Raw genomic sequence first — 13,743 nt, 5'->3', positions numbered from 1 at the left:
TAAAAATAGTTTATTTTACCCTAAAAACATAAAAATACCCAATATTTTTCTACATCCATTGCGTAGGGATAAAAAACTTACTATTTTGTACATTAAAGCATTGTTGTTCGATTATTATTAAAACTACTTTTAAAATTCCTACGCTATTCTTATACAAACAGTTCAGTGTTGTAGCTTCCTTCTTTATACATTTTCTATCAAATCTGCCAAATTTATTTATCTCATGTTATACTATTAACCTAAAAAAACACTTTTCCCTTCCCTAGTGGCAACCCTAGGTACTCATTAGATCTACGTTATTTATATAGGGATGTAATAGGACATATTTTAGGAAAATTGTACATAGAATCCAATCCATTAAATTGGAAAAGATTAGGTAAGCGGTGATTCGAAGGTATGTGTGTAAATGTTCTTTGATTTACTTCTCCAAAAGTCGATTTATTTCTATAATTCCTGGTCCTGTCGGTTCGGTCGCCAGTGAATCCTCTTGTATTTCTTGAAGATCCCTATCATATAGTATAGTATAGTTTGTCACAGACCGAAACTACTTCAAATATGAATCCAAATATTACAGACAAGTTGATGGACTCGCAATGGGATCGCCACTATCTGGTCTACTAGCTAATATAAATATTTAAACAACATGGAAGATACAAAAACGACTGAAATCCACACAAAAATGAGATTATATATTGGTATAGGTACGTAGATGACGTAATTTGTGTTTTCAAAGGGAATGAAACTACATGTAATAAGTTCTTAAAACACAATATCTAACCAAATAAAATTTACAATAGAAATACAAACGCATAATATAAACTTTTTAGATTTGACAATTACAAGAAATAATTCAAAACATTTATTCAACATTTGTAGAAAAGAAACCCAAACAGACCTCATTATACCGATAAATTCCAACGCCCCATGGCAACACAAAATGGCAAGTTTTAATTCATTGATACACAGAATGCTCCAAATTCCGATGACTGAACAAGACTATTAAACCGAAAAATCAATCATAGAAAACATAGCAAAAGCATTGGAAAAGATTAGGTAAGCGGTGATTCGAAGGTATGTGTGTAAATGATGTTTGATTTACTTAAATTTTGCCTCGTAGTCCCACACAAAAGAGTTAAAATCACTTCGCAAATTTCCAATAATTAGAATTGCAGTATCTACAATATCTCCAATAGTTACTCCAAAAAATTGAACCATGGATGTCCGCAAATAAGTATGTGATAGTAAAATGTTGTCTAGAGCTGCAAAGTAAATACATATAAGTGCGTAGTACGAAGCAAAGGCAGGCCGTTTCAAGGGATAGGATCCCTTTTAAGAGATTAGCTTGTTTACGTGTTATACCACTCTCGACTCTATTGGAGTTTTTCTCCTTTGGCTACATTTTTAAACACACGTTATATTTTTATACAGGAAATTACTACTAAGGAAAGAAAAAAAAATAAAATATAGCTCTATGTAATAATCAAACTATTAAAAGGGTATGCTGTAATGACCAAACTACTAAAAATGTATTTACTTTTATATATATAAAAAATAAAAAAAAAAACAAGGAAAGGGAGTACAGTTTTAATAATTACTGTGGTTTCTACTTTCCTTACTTAGTACTATGGAAGAATTGCGCTTTTTTATATTTGCATTCTATTGAAAGTTTTCTCATTTTTTATATACTGTGTTTAAAAACACTGTAGCCTAACTAGTTCGGCATAAGTTTCCTTTAGTAAAATATATTCTGAATTTCTCGGTAGAGTAGGGGTGGTACAAAATTTCCAACATAGCTCAAAATTCTAAGTGTGATGGAGAGAATATTCCCATAACTTTTGAGAGGGCGCCACCTTGTTATAAGTTGCTTGGTGTATCAGTGGTAACAAGGAACCAATGGTAAGCAAGTATGATGGATGGTTAATCTAAGACCAGGTTTCACAATGAAAACAATATTTTATACATCAATCCTATAATGTTGTCAAATTGCAATTTCTACATCAATAACATTTCACATATTCTGAAGGAGTACAAACACAAAAAAGAAACATAACTTAGTCTAATAATGGTTCAGCTGAAAGAACAAATATTATCCATTTATATGTACTCAGTAGGCTAAGTTCTGCGATTTCCCTTCAAAATATTCTTACATATAATCAACCTTATACCTATACACTCCTATTTATCCTAAGTAGGTAGCATTTTCAATATACTGAACTGTAACTTATCTAAATAAAATTAGTTTTTTCTTTGTAGAAAGCGCTTTTGATATTTTTTTCTATTTTTTATTCTTTTATTTGTTGTTTTCAAGGAGGGCTCTTTTTTCTTTACAAAATTTGAAAATCACTTTACACAAATAGGCTACAAGTTATCAGATACTATATACACACAGACAAATAATTGCCAGGTTACCATTAACTATTTCTACCTTAACCCTATCCTCAATTTGCGATTTTAACAGTATCCCAATAGGCTGAAGTAGCTTTGATCCAGGTCTTTAAAGTTCTTTAAAAGTCCAACCAATTTCTAAGATCCTAAAGCTACACTCATCTGTCAGTTATACGGATGTGGAGGTCCTTCGTTGAACAAATCTGCAGTCGCGGTTGAGTAGGTTAGGTCGATCAGGTAAACCTCTTCCGCAGGGTCAAGATTGGTACAGTCATCAGCAGAGCTAGTCTCTGGGTCCAGGGTAAACTCCTCCAAACCAGAAACCAATTTGCTTAAATTGAACATAAATTTTCTAGGTAGTAAATTCTTGTGAGCTACTTCCAGGCACATCTTCACATCCCTGAAAATGTCTTCTACATTCCCAAGCTTCTTCAACCGTTGACCTATCTCTTCGGGATCTGGGTTTTGTAGACTAGGCTTCATATATTTGAAAATTGGTGGAAGTTGCCCAAAGATTTTCGAAACAAAATATACGATGAGTACCATGATGAAATTACTGATGGACACTTTTGAGTCAAAAAGACTTCCCTCCGAGCCAAACGACGTTATTATTGGCCACGAATGAAAGCAGACATTACTAGATATGTTAGATCATATCTGGTGTGTCAGAGGAACAAGCCTGACAAGATGATGTCTTTATGATATATGGAATTCCACAGCTATTCATGTGATAAAGGTCCGGCATTGACGGACAACCATTACGATCACTGGCAGGAAAATGCAACGATAAAATATTGTACAGCCCAAGAAGAAACCCCCAATCCAACTCAACAGAACGCACCAATTCCATTGGAACCATGCTAAGGTCATATGTGAAGGTTAACCAACGTACTTACGACCGCAACATACCCCAGATAGGGTTTGCCTTAAGAACAACCGTGAACGAAACAACTGGATTTGCGCCAGCCTACCATAAATTCGGCAAGTAATTGTGGGCAAAGTGGAGCTTAGTTTACAAAACCCAGATCCCGAAGAGATAGGTCAACGGTTGAAGAAGCTTGGAAATGTAGAAGACATCTTCAAGGATGTGAAGATGTGCCTGGAAGTAGCTCACAAGAATTTACTACCTAGAAAATTTATGTTCAATCTGTGGAAATTGGTTTCTGGTTTGGAGGATTCTACCCTGGACCCAGAGACTAACTCTGCAGACGACTGTACCAATCTTGACCCTGCGGAAGGCGGTTACCTGATCGACCTAACCTACCCTAACCGCGACTGCGGATTTGTTCAACGAGGGACCTCCACATCCGGATAACTGACAGATGAGTTAAGCTTTAGGATCTAAGACATTGGTTGGACTTTTAAAGAACTTTACAGTATTTAAAGACCTGGATCAAAGCTACTTCAGCCTATTGGAATACTGTTAAAATCACAAATTGAGGATAGGGTTAAGGTATAAATAGTAAATGATAACCTTTCGATTATTTGTCCGTGTGTGTATATAGTATTTGATAGCTTGTAGCCTATTTGTGCAAAGTGATTTTCAAATTTTAAAAGGAAATAAGGGACCTTCTTGAAAACAAAAAATAAAAGAAGAAAAAATTGAAAAATATCGAAAGCGCTTTCTACAAAAAACAAATTTTATTTATATCATTTTACAGTTCGGTATATTGGATATGCTACCTACTTGAGTTTAGACTCTGTTTGGGATAAATAGTTTTGTATAGGTATAAGGTTGATTATATGTAAGAATATTTTGAAGGGAAATCGCTGAACCCCTATATACCCTACTGGGTATATATATGTATAATATTTGTGTTTTCAGCTGAACCATTATTAGACTAAGTTATGTTTCTTATTTGTGTTTGTACTCCATCAGAATATATAAAATGTTATTGGATGTAGGTAGCGAAATTTGGCAACATTATAGGATTGAAATATAGCAACAGACAAATTATTTGGAAATTAAATTATGCACCTTAATTCCAAATACGTTTGGCAGAATTAACTTGTAAAAAACCTACAAACAATACAATAAAATAAACAAATGAAATGTGTAAATTATTTTAAATATAACTAAAAAAATTTCAAATCAATTTCATTTATAAACTGTTTGACGAACGATGACGTGCTTAGCAACATGGGGATAACTATGTGTTGTTGATATTAATCACACCACTCAAGAGTAAATTAATTGAATTCATTCCAGGCTGGTTTACTTAGCCATAACTCCGGTGCCTGAGTGGTATTGATATCTAGATATCTAGTTAACAGATTAAATACACCTTGTCTCATGTTACCATATTTGTGAACCGTTTGTAGCGATATTACATTCCAAGGCTACAACAGTGTTCATTAAATTGGTTAAGTTAACTTTGAATGCGATATAATGGTTGATTCTTTATTTAAATGAACCATTTTATGTAACAAAATTTTAGATTATTTTGAAGTCAATACCAATTACGAATTCAACTTTTAACGTACTGTATTGGAAAATAGGTAATATGTTAACACCGAGAAAACAAATTTGATTCAAGCTACAGTAAACAAAACCGAAATAGTGTAATATTCTTAGCACCAATAAAAATGTACATGAGTGAAAAAAACTAGTTTAATAATTTGTATTTAAAGTTAAGTTTGGGTTATTGATTGATTTCTTCTTTATAAAGTTACGATTTATATAAGCTAAAAAATATCAACGGACTGATATAAAACCAGGATCATTATCAAACTAAAATATTGGGTTTTTATTATGAGATTCAATTAATCAAATTTGTACAATTATGAAGGATATCTTTTACAAGTGTTATTTGGACGTTTTCGTATTTTCAGGTATTTTAATAACACCTATGATGCTTATTATGGTGTTATTTAATTAATCAAACTCAAATTTAGGAAGAAAAGTATAGTAAGTTTAAATTAAGTGTGGAAATCGATTGGAGAAGAAAATATAGATCCATTTAATTCATGTATGTGCTATTTGAAGGATTTCATCTACAACAGACGAGTCAGAAAGTAAATCTAACAAATTTTTTTTCTAATAAATGTAATAACAAATATTATTAGATAGATAATTTTGATAACTTAGTTTAATACATTTTGATTGTTAGGGTTGTTGCCATTGGTAAATTTTTTTTTTCAATAATGTATTAAGTGAGGCATTAATGAAATTAAATGATTATTTCACCCTTTAAAGAGTTAAATTATCAACAGGTGTGTTTTATTTTATGGATACAAATTAAGTTATCAAAAATGTGTGGGTAGTAGTAACATTTAAAAAAAAAATTTCGGTCTATTATTTTTTTAGAAATTTTATTTCTTCATTTGATTCAAATTGTGTTTTTATCAGAATATTATTTTGGGAATGGTATTTTCTATTCCTTCAAGGAATATGAGAAACAAACGTGACTCTATAAATCAGGTTGATTGTACAAACGGAACTTTATCGGCGTCGCTTTACCTTGGATCGCGGAATTTGAATTATAAGAAACATTTTCTAACAATGCTGACGTTTCGATTCTACATGGTTTAAATTAAATGACCTCAAAGGTACCACTTTTTTTATCATTAATGGATATCAAATTATTAGTTGTTTTACTATACACTGTTCAAAAAATGTAGATTTTGTAGGGGAAGTTATTCCAACCCCTCTAACTAACCCTTATAAAACAACAGCTGGACAGTGAACAGCTGTTAATAAGCTCAAACGGTCAATCAGCTGTTACATAAATATAGAAATAAGTGAAAAAGGAACCCAGAAAAAAACCTCCAACACATTTTGTGAACACTAGCATGGATAAAACATACTCATTAAGCGATAGAATTTGCACATTGTTTTGAATTTTAATAACCAAAATTCAGACATTATAATTTAATGTTATCTTGTGATCAAATATAGAGTTGTCTCATATCCTCAACTTTCGATGTGATAACCCATTCTACCGTATGTCAGGCCACACATACAGAGTTTACGCAAAGTCATTCACGGGTTTAATATGTTTTAAACGATAAGAGATAACATGATGTTCTTGACCAATAACATTTGGTGTATAAATTCATTTTGGATTATACCATTGACTATTGGATACAGAAGTTGTTGTATTAATAGTCAAAGATTATACATAAATGATTTTTGGATTATACATAAATGAAATTCTAAATTGGATACATAATACTAAGGAAAATGTTTCAGATGAAGTCAAATTTCCACATAATTATAACGCAAGGAATAAATATAATTTCAGATTACCACATCACAAGTTGACGATATTTAGGAACAGCCCTTAATATATGCGACTTTGATTGTACAATGAATTACCCCTGTATCTAAAAAAATTAAATGCTACTCAATTCAAAGATAAAATGATTGATAAAGCCTACTATTCGCTTGACGAATTTTTGGAGAACCCTATAGTGTAGATAAAAATTCTCTGATATCCTACATGAGTTTATTTTAATTATTTTAACTATTAATTTTACTATAAAATACATCACTATGACGAAACACCTGTTCTTATGTATGAAATGTACTTTATAAAGAACGTTTTGTGTCAATAAAATATGTCTATATCTATAAACACAACGCCTAAATATCGCCCTTCAGTTTTCTATCATATCATAAAAACGTCCCACAATAACTCAGAAGAAATTCTTGAATGCAAGCATAAGTTGATTTGCTCACCAAATTAAAGGGCTTTAAGTATATTACAATGCCACAAATTTGAGTTTAAAAAACTTGATTAAAAAATTGTAACATGATTAAGTTATTGGATAATTAAGGTAAATTTAACTAAAATTATTGCATATAGAAAATTACACACAATAACTTTGGTTTACGCTGATCCTTGACGCCATTCCTTTATTGATTCTAAAATGAATAAAGTTACGTGTAAATGAAATGAAATGGTGAATTTAAAACGAAATTGTTTCTCTGATATCCTACATGAGTTTATTTTAATTATTTTAACTATTAATTTTACTATAAAATACATCACTATGACGAAACACCTGTTCTTATGTATGAAATGTACTTTATAAAGAACGTTTTGTGTCAATAAAATATGTCTATATCTATAAACACAACGCCTAAATATCGCCCTTCAGTTTTCTATCATATCATAAAAACGTCCCACAATAACTCAGAAGAAATTCTTGAATGTAAGCATAAGTTGATTCGCTCACCAAATTAAAGGTCTTTAAGTTTATTACTATGCCACAAATTTGAGTTTAATAAAACTTGATTAAAAAATTTTAACATGATTAAGTTATTGGATGATTAAGGTAAATTTAACTAAAATTATTGCATTTGGAAAATTACACAAAATAACTTTTGTTTACACTGATCCTTGACGCCATTCCTGTATTGATCCTGTACTGGAATGAATAAATTTATATGAAATAAAATGGTGAATTTAAAACATTTTTGTAAATTATAATAAATTTTTTTTCAATCCGTGTACACTGAGGTATTTGTATGCATTACTATCATTTACATTATTGCCTCAACCTTTTCTGTCTATCGTATTTGTATATTGTTAGCTTACATTTCTACAGCGTATTCTACATGTTAGCCAACTCTAGACCTATGACGTCTGCTTGTAGCTATGTAGGTCGACATTTGTATCTCGTACGATAAACAATGCTTCCCGACATTTACAACGGCAAATGACTCTTCAAATGTGGTTCAGGGATTGTTCTCTGCGATGAATTGTTCAGTAAAGACCATCAACTCCAGCTGTTATTCCCGATTCGATACGAAGTCTGCATGTCAAATGTTCGACGATTGTGTGGATTTAAATGCGGTTACCGTTTAGAAAGTGTTATAACTAATGTTAGTGGTTTTTAATAGAACAAAATTCCACGTAACTTATAATATAATCTAGTACTGTATTTCAAAATCTCAGAATAATGTTTTAAAAATTCTTTATTCTTTAAACTAAAATGTATTTAAATTAAAAGAAGTTTGTGGTGTGGTTTAATGTGGAGCGGGCTCATTTTAATATAACTCATGTTAAATAAAAAAAGTAATTAACAAATTTGATAAAGCACTTCCCATTTATATAAATCGCATCTTCTGTCTTCTAGTGGGCGCCCCTAAGAGCATTGCAGATTCAATAAAACTATGATCAGCTATCGTTTTTACTCGAATTTCTATTGGAGGTCTGGTTTGCGGCATCGTTTTTCGTTCAAGAAGACCTTTATTTTGGTGTAAATATCAACTTATATTTAACTTAAGGTTAAATATAGGTAATACAAGCACACTATTGTGTGTCATTTGGTTAAAATACTGGAGTGCGGCAGTAAGCAAATGCAGGAATAAACTACTTTGAGTGCAATAATCAATGCAAGAATGTCCACTTTGTCAAGTGACTTAGGAACATATGCACAATAAGCTTCGGTTGACGTGCTTGGACCATGAGTCCACCCTCTTACAATCAATCAACATATAGTTCATCACTCGGGCAAAAAGTGTCCCGAAAATCTTTGGTGTATAGAAACAGCTCCAAGAACTATTAAAAACCCGTTATCTCCTTAGCATGTGGTTTCAAAATGGCGGCGTTTAAAACTCATTAAAACTACACGGGCGAGCAAAACTACTGTGGTAATGTTTTATTTAAACGATTTTCATACAATTCAAACATTGAAGAAAAACTGTTCATAAATAAGGGAGACGCCTCATTTTAAAGATACTGTGTACATCAATATTTGACTTCATATCATACATCAAAATTGCGTTATTCGTGTATGCACCAAATTTCAATTCAGTACAACAAAAGCCGTTTTTTAGTTAAAAATGTCTTTGTGAAAAAACTGAATGGTGGCCGTTTTATTTGTTTTGGAAATTTTCTTTGGTCCAGGATTAATAGCTTAAAATCTCGGTACAGCGTTCAGGGACACCCTGTATACTACTCCCAAATAAACTTTAAGGTCGTCCCCGTTTTCGTACCGCGTTTTAACACTTTCCGCCAATTCCAAACTTATCAACGAGAAGATGTACAATTTCAAAACGTAATCATTTTGAAGGCCTGACAGATGAGCAAATACAGTCAACCTTCTCATGAGCCATTCTGGCCTAGAGCGGATAGGCAATTTGTTGACGAAACTCGGTATTTTGGTCCAATACGCAATTGTGGCCGCGGTTCACGCACTTGGACCACATTTGGGTCAGTCCAAGTATGGAATTGTAATACGAGGGCGGTCTAGAGCTGTAAAACTAAATAACGTATACATTTTGTTAAAATTACCGCAATTTCCTCACAAAAGCGTATACAATCGGAGCAAGAGGTTTTGTCTGTTTGTTCAGAGTATTGTACTGTAAGAAAAAATGATTCCAAGAAGTATGCATATAGTGTTGAACAAAGTTTTAACTATACGTGTTTGGTCCTTATTAAATTATGGTAATCAGAGAATTTTCAATAGAAATAGTCAAAAAGTTTTCGAATAAATTAATCAATTTAAACACTTTCGTCTGCTGGCCAGTTACAAACCCCCAAGAAACGTGATTTAAAATACAATAAACTTAGTTGCATAGCCTATTTTATGGCATAAGGTTGCAGTTTATATATAAATAAATTTAAGTGGTCAATTATTAACAAATTAAGTTCAATATATTTCGGCATAAGCCATCTTCAGAAAAAAAAATATTTGTTCTGTTATGTTTCTGAATAAGGCTTATACCAATATTGCACTTTTTTTTATTAAAAATGGTTTAATAGTTTATTTTCATAAAACAGCCGTTTGGAAATACTATGAAGAAACTTTAACGTAGTAAAATAATTGCAAAATAAATCTGGGTTATATCAAATGCACATGTGCCGTATTGACTGGTTTAAAAACATTAAATAATAAAAATTTTGAATCTCAACTTGGAAAATAAAAATAAAATTTTCGTGTAATCATTCTAATGATGAGAATGTATCGAACAAAAAACCTGCCAGTCCTGAATAGTCAAGCACGCTTCACTCCATATCAGTAACATGAGTCTGAAACACAAGGTTTACTGTACGTCTTTACGTCGATAACTATCATTTGAATGGAGAACGGTCTTTGTGAACGAGTAGTAAACAGTAGGAAGTGAGGAGTTGTAATAGATCGGACCTTGGATCTTGCGGGGAATGTAGCATCGTGCACTGGACTATTGAACATATACGTGTTCAAGGAACTAGTATCATACAGTCAACATGAACATGAACATAGTCTCTTAAACAGTGTAGGATGTACTTGCACTAGACAATTGAAAATGTACGTGTTCAAGGAACTAGTCTTATACAGTCAACATCAACATGAACATAGTCTCTTAAACAGAGTAGGATGTACTTGCACTGACAATTGAACATGTACTAGGATGTACTTGCACTGACAGTTGAACATGTACTAGGATGTAGCATCGTGCACTGGACTATTGAACATGAACGTGTTCAAGGAACTAGTCTCATACAGTCAACATGAACATGAACATAGTCTCTTAAACAGTGTAGGATGTACTTGCACTGGACTATTGAACATGAACATGTTCAAGGAACTAGTCTCAGACAGTCAACATGAACATGAACATAGTCTCTTAAACAGAGTAGGATGTACTTGCACTGACAATTGAACATGTACTAGGATGTAGCATCGTGCACTGGACTATTGAACATGAACGTGTTCAAGGAACTAGTCTCATACAGTCAACATGAACATGAACATAGTCTCTTAAACAGTGTAGGATGTACTTGCACTGGACTATTGAACATGAACATGTTCAAGGAACTAGTCTCAGACAGTCAACATGAACATGAACATAGTCTCTTAAACAGTGTAGGATGTACTTGCACGGGACAGTTTAACATGGACGTGTTCAAGGAACTAGACTTATACAATCAACATGAACATGAACATAGTCTCTTAAACAGTGTAAGATGTACTTGCACTGGACAGTTGAACATGAACGTGTTCAAGGAACTAGACTTATAGTCAATCAACATGAACATGAACATAGTCTCTTAAACAGAGTAGGATGTACTTGTTCTGGACAATTGAACATGAACGTGTTCAAGGAACTAGTCTCATACAGTCAACATGAACATAATGGCCCCTTGAAGATAGGGAAATATAGCATCGTGCACTGGACTATTGAACATAGATTTGTACAAAACAAAATGAATATGGTCTGTTGAACTACGGGCAATCAAGATTAAATCCAAACAACACTCAGAATGCACCTAAAGATAATTCAAACATTTCTAACTCTACAACATGGACTTTATATAATTCTGAATCATCCACTCAACGAATTAAAAACAATCCTCAACTCTAAGATTTTCGCTATTGAAAAATCGCTTGATAAAATACTAACCCAATTTGTTTAATCCATTACATTAGCATTCTAGTAAATATTTCAGCAAATGCAACACTAGCTAGGCAATCAAATACACGTAGCGACGAATGCACTTTAAATGTCAATCAATTGCTAATTTCGTTCTACTTTATTGAACCAATATGCTTTATTGAAATAGTTGCATACAAAGTGATAAGGCTACTTGGAATATTAAATATGCTTTAGTAGATTATTACAAGATTAAACGATTTTTAATGGATCAATGAAAATCTGTTTTGTTTTCTTGATGAACCAGACTAAAAAATAACTTCTCATTTATGTTTAAAAAGGACATCATCCCTAGATTTGAATATTAATTTGTATAAGGATGATTTATTTGTGGAACATACTTATAATGTTTCTAAATTCCCTATGTTTTCACGAACTTGAGTAATCAATTTTGTTTCTATGATTATAGCAAGAAACTTTAGAAACTTTTTGTAAATATTTTTAGCCAAAACCTTTTCCAATGCGTTTTTTTTTTATTCTAGCCTATTTGGTCTTCCACGTTAACATTTAATTTTGTACAGTATGCATTTTTAGTAAGCTTTTTACACAACCATGTACTTTTATTGCACGCAATATTCATGATAAAATCCCAGTTGGAAAATTGCTTTAATTAAATCAAGGCTATTAACGTATATTTATTAAACACGCATGTGATATACAGGGTTTAGGTAATATCGTGTTATTAGATCTGTATCGCTTTATATATGGTTATGGTAACATTAGTGCGAGCCCAAGGTCGGAGGTCTGGTCAAATAATATAACAACTCTGCTGGTGTTGGTATTACTGGAACGCCAAGCGTTGTGTAGGAATTCACAGACTCCCGGACGATCTTGACATGTCTTGTAATTAAAATTGTACGAATACTGCGAGAAAGAGATGTCGGTTTTTGCACAGTCTTGACAATTTAATTAAATTGTAGTATAAAATATGGCGTTCTATAAAGAGTAGTTGTTGAATGGATTAATTTATGTATTTGCTTCGTATCAGTTTTATCTTGGTTTGATTGGTTCACAATACGTCTCAGAAAAATATTTTTAATTAATAAAACAAGTCTCAAACGAAAATATATTCTTTAACGAGTCAAACATGACGAAACTTTATAGTTAAGCTTAGAGGTTCACATTTATTAATCATATTCCATTTTAATAGATTCAATAAATAAACGTAAAGGTACAATAGTGTAAATAACTATTTTCAACCTGAAAAATTGAATTTTACGAACTAAAATAAGACGGAAAGTAAACAAAGGAAACGTCTCATAACACTTGTTTGGTCATTTGTATTGGTCATTCGCCTATTAGGTCTGATGATGATTGGAGTGTCCAATCGAAATCGGTCACCACTTACCATCTTTTTTGTATATTTACCGTCTTGTAAGTAACAGTATAAGTGTAAATACATCTGTTTTAAGTGTTACAAGACTTTTCCTTTATTTACTTTCCATAAATTTCATAACACGTACAATGCTGATCAAGAAGTTATTTACTAAAATAAGATGCAAAAATTTAAAATAGCAAAACGCATTGCATTTAGTTAAAGATAAACCAAAGAAACATAGTGAGGAAATGTCTGTTTAACGGAAGTATAAAGGACTATATTTTATTTCAAATCTCTTCTTAAATTTTTTAATAAGTTTCGGATATGTAGTAGAAATTCAATCTATAACGACCCATAAAAAAAAATTAAAACAAAGTTCTATGAGCCAGTCACATATCACACTCTAGTGTCAAAAAATTTATTTTCTAGCTTAATTGTTCTAAGATAGTTGCAGTGACATTAAACATTCTACAGCTCATAATAGGTCGTTCCATAATGACTTGGTAAAAAATCCAAATTGTAATTCAGTAATAAACGAAGGTAAATGTTTTATTTTCAATCTAGTATTTTAAATGTATTGCAAAAGTCAACGATACTCCAAGTCTTGCGCTACAAACTCATCATTCTTTATACTCCATTGCCGAAGCCTCAAGCACTTTGCTGATGTTTCTCT

Source organism: Macrosteles quadrilineatus, unplaced genomic scaffold (genome assembly GCF_028750875.1).
Source record: "Macrosteles quadrilineatus isolate MER2022 unplaced genomic scaffold, UCM_ALF_1.0 Scaffold_2__2_contigs__length_208266976, whole genome shotgun sequence".
Lineage (NCBI taxonomy): Eukaryota > Metazoa > Arthropoda > Insecta > Hemiptera > Cicadellidae > Macrosteles > Macrosteles quadrilineatus.
This window is presented reverse-complemented; position numbering follows the sequence as displayed.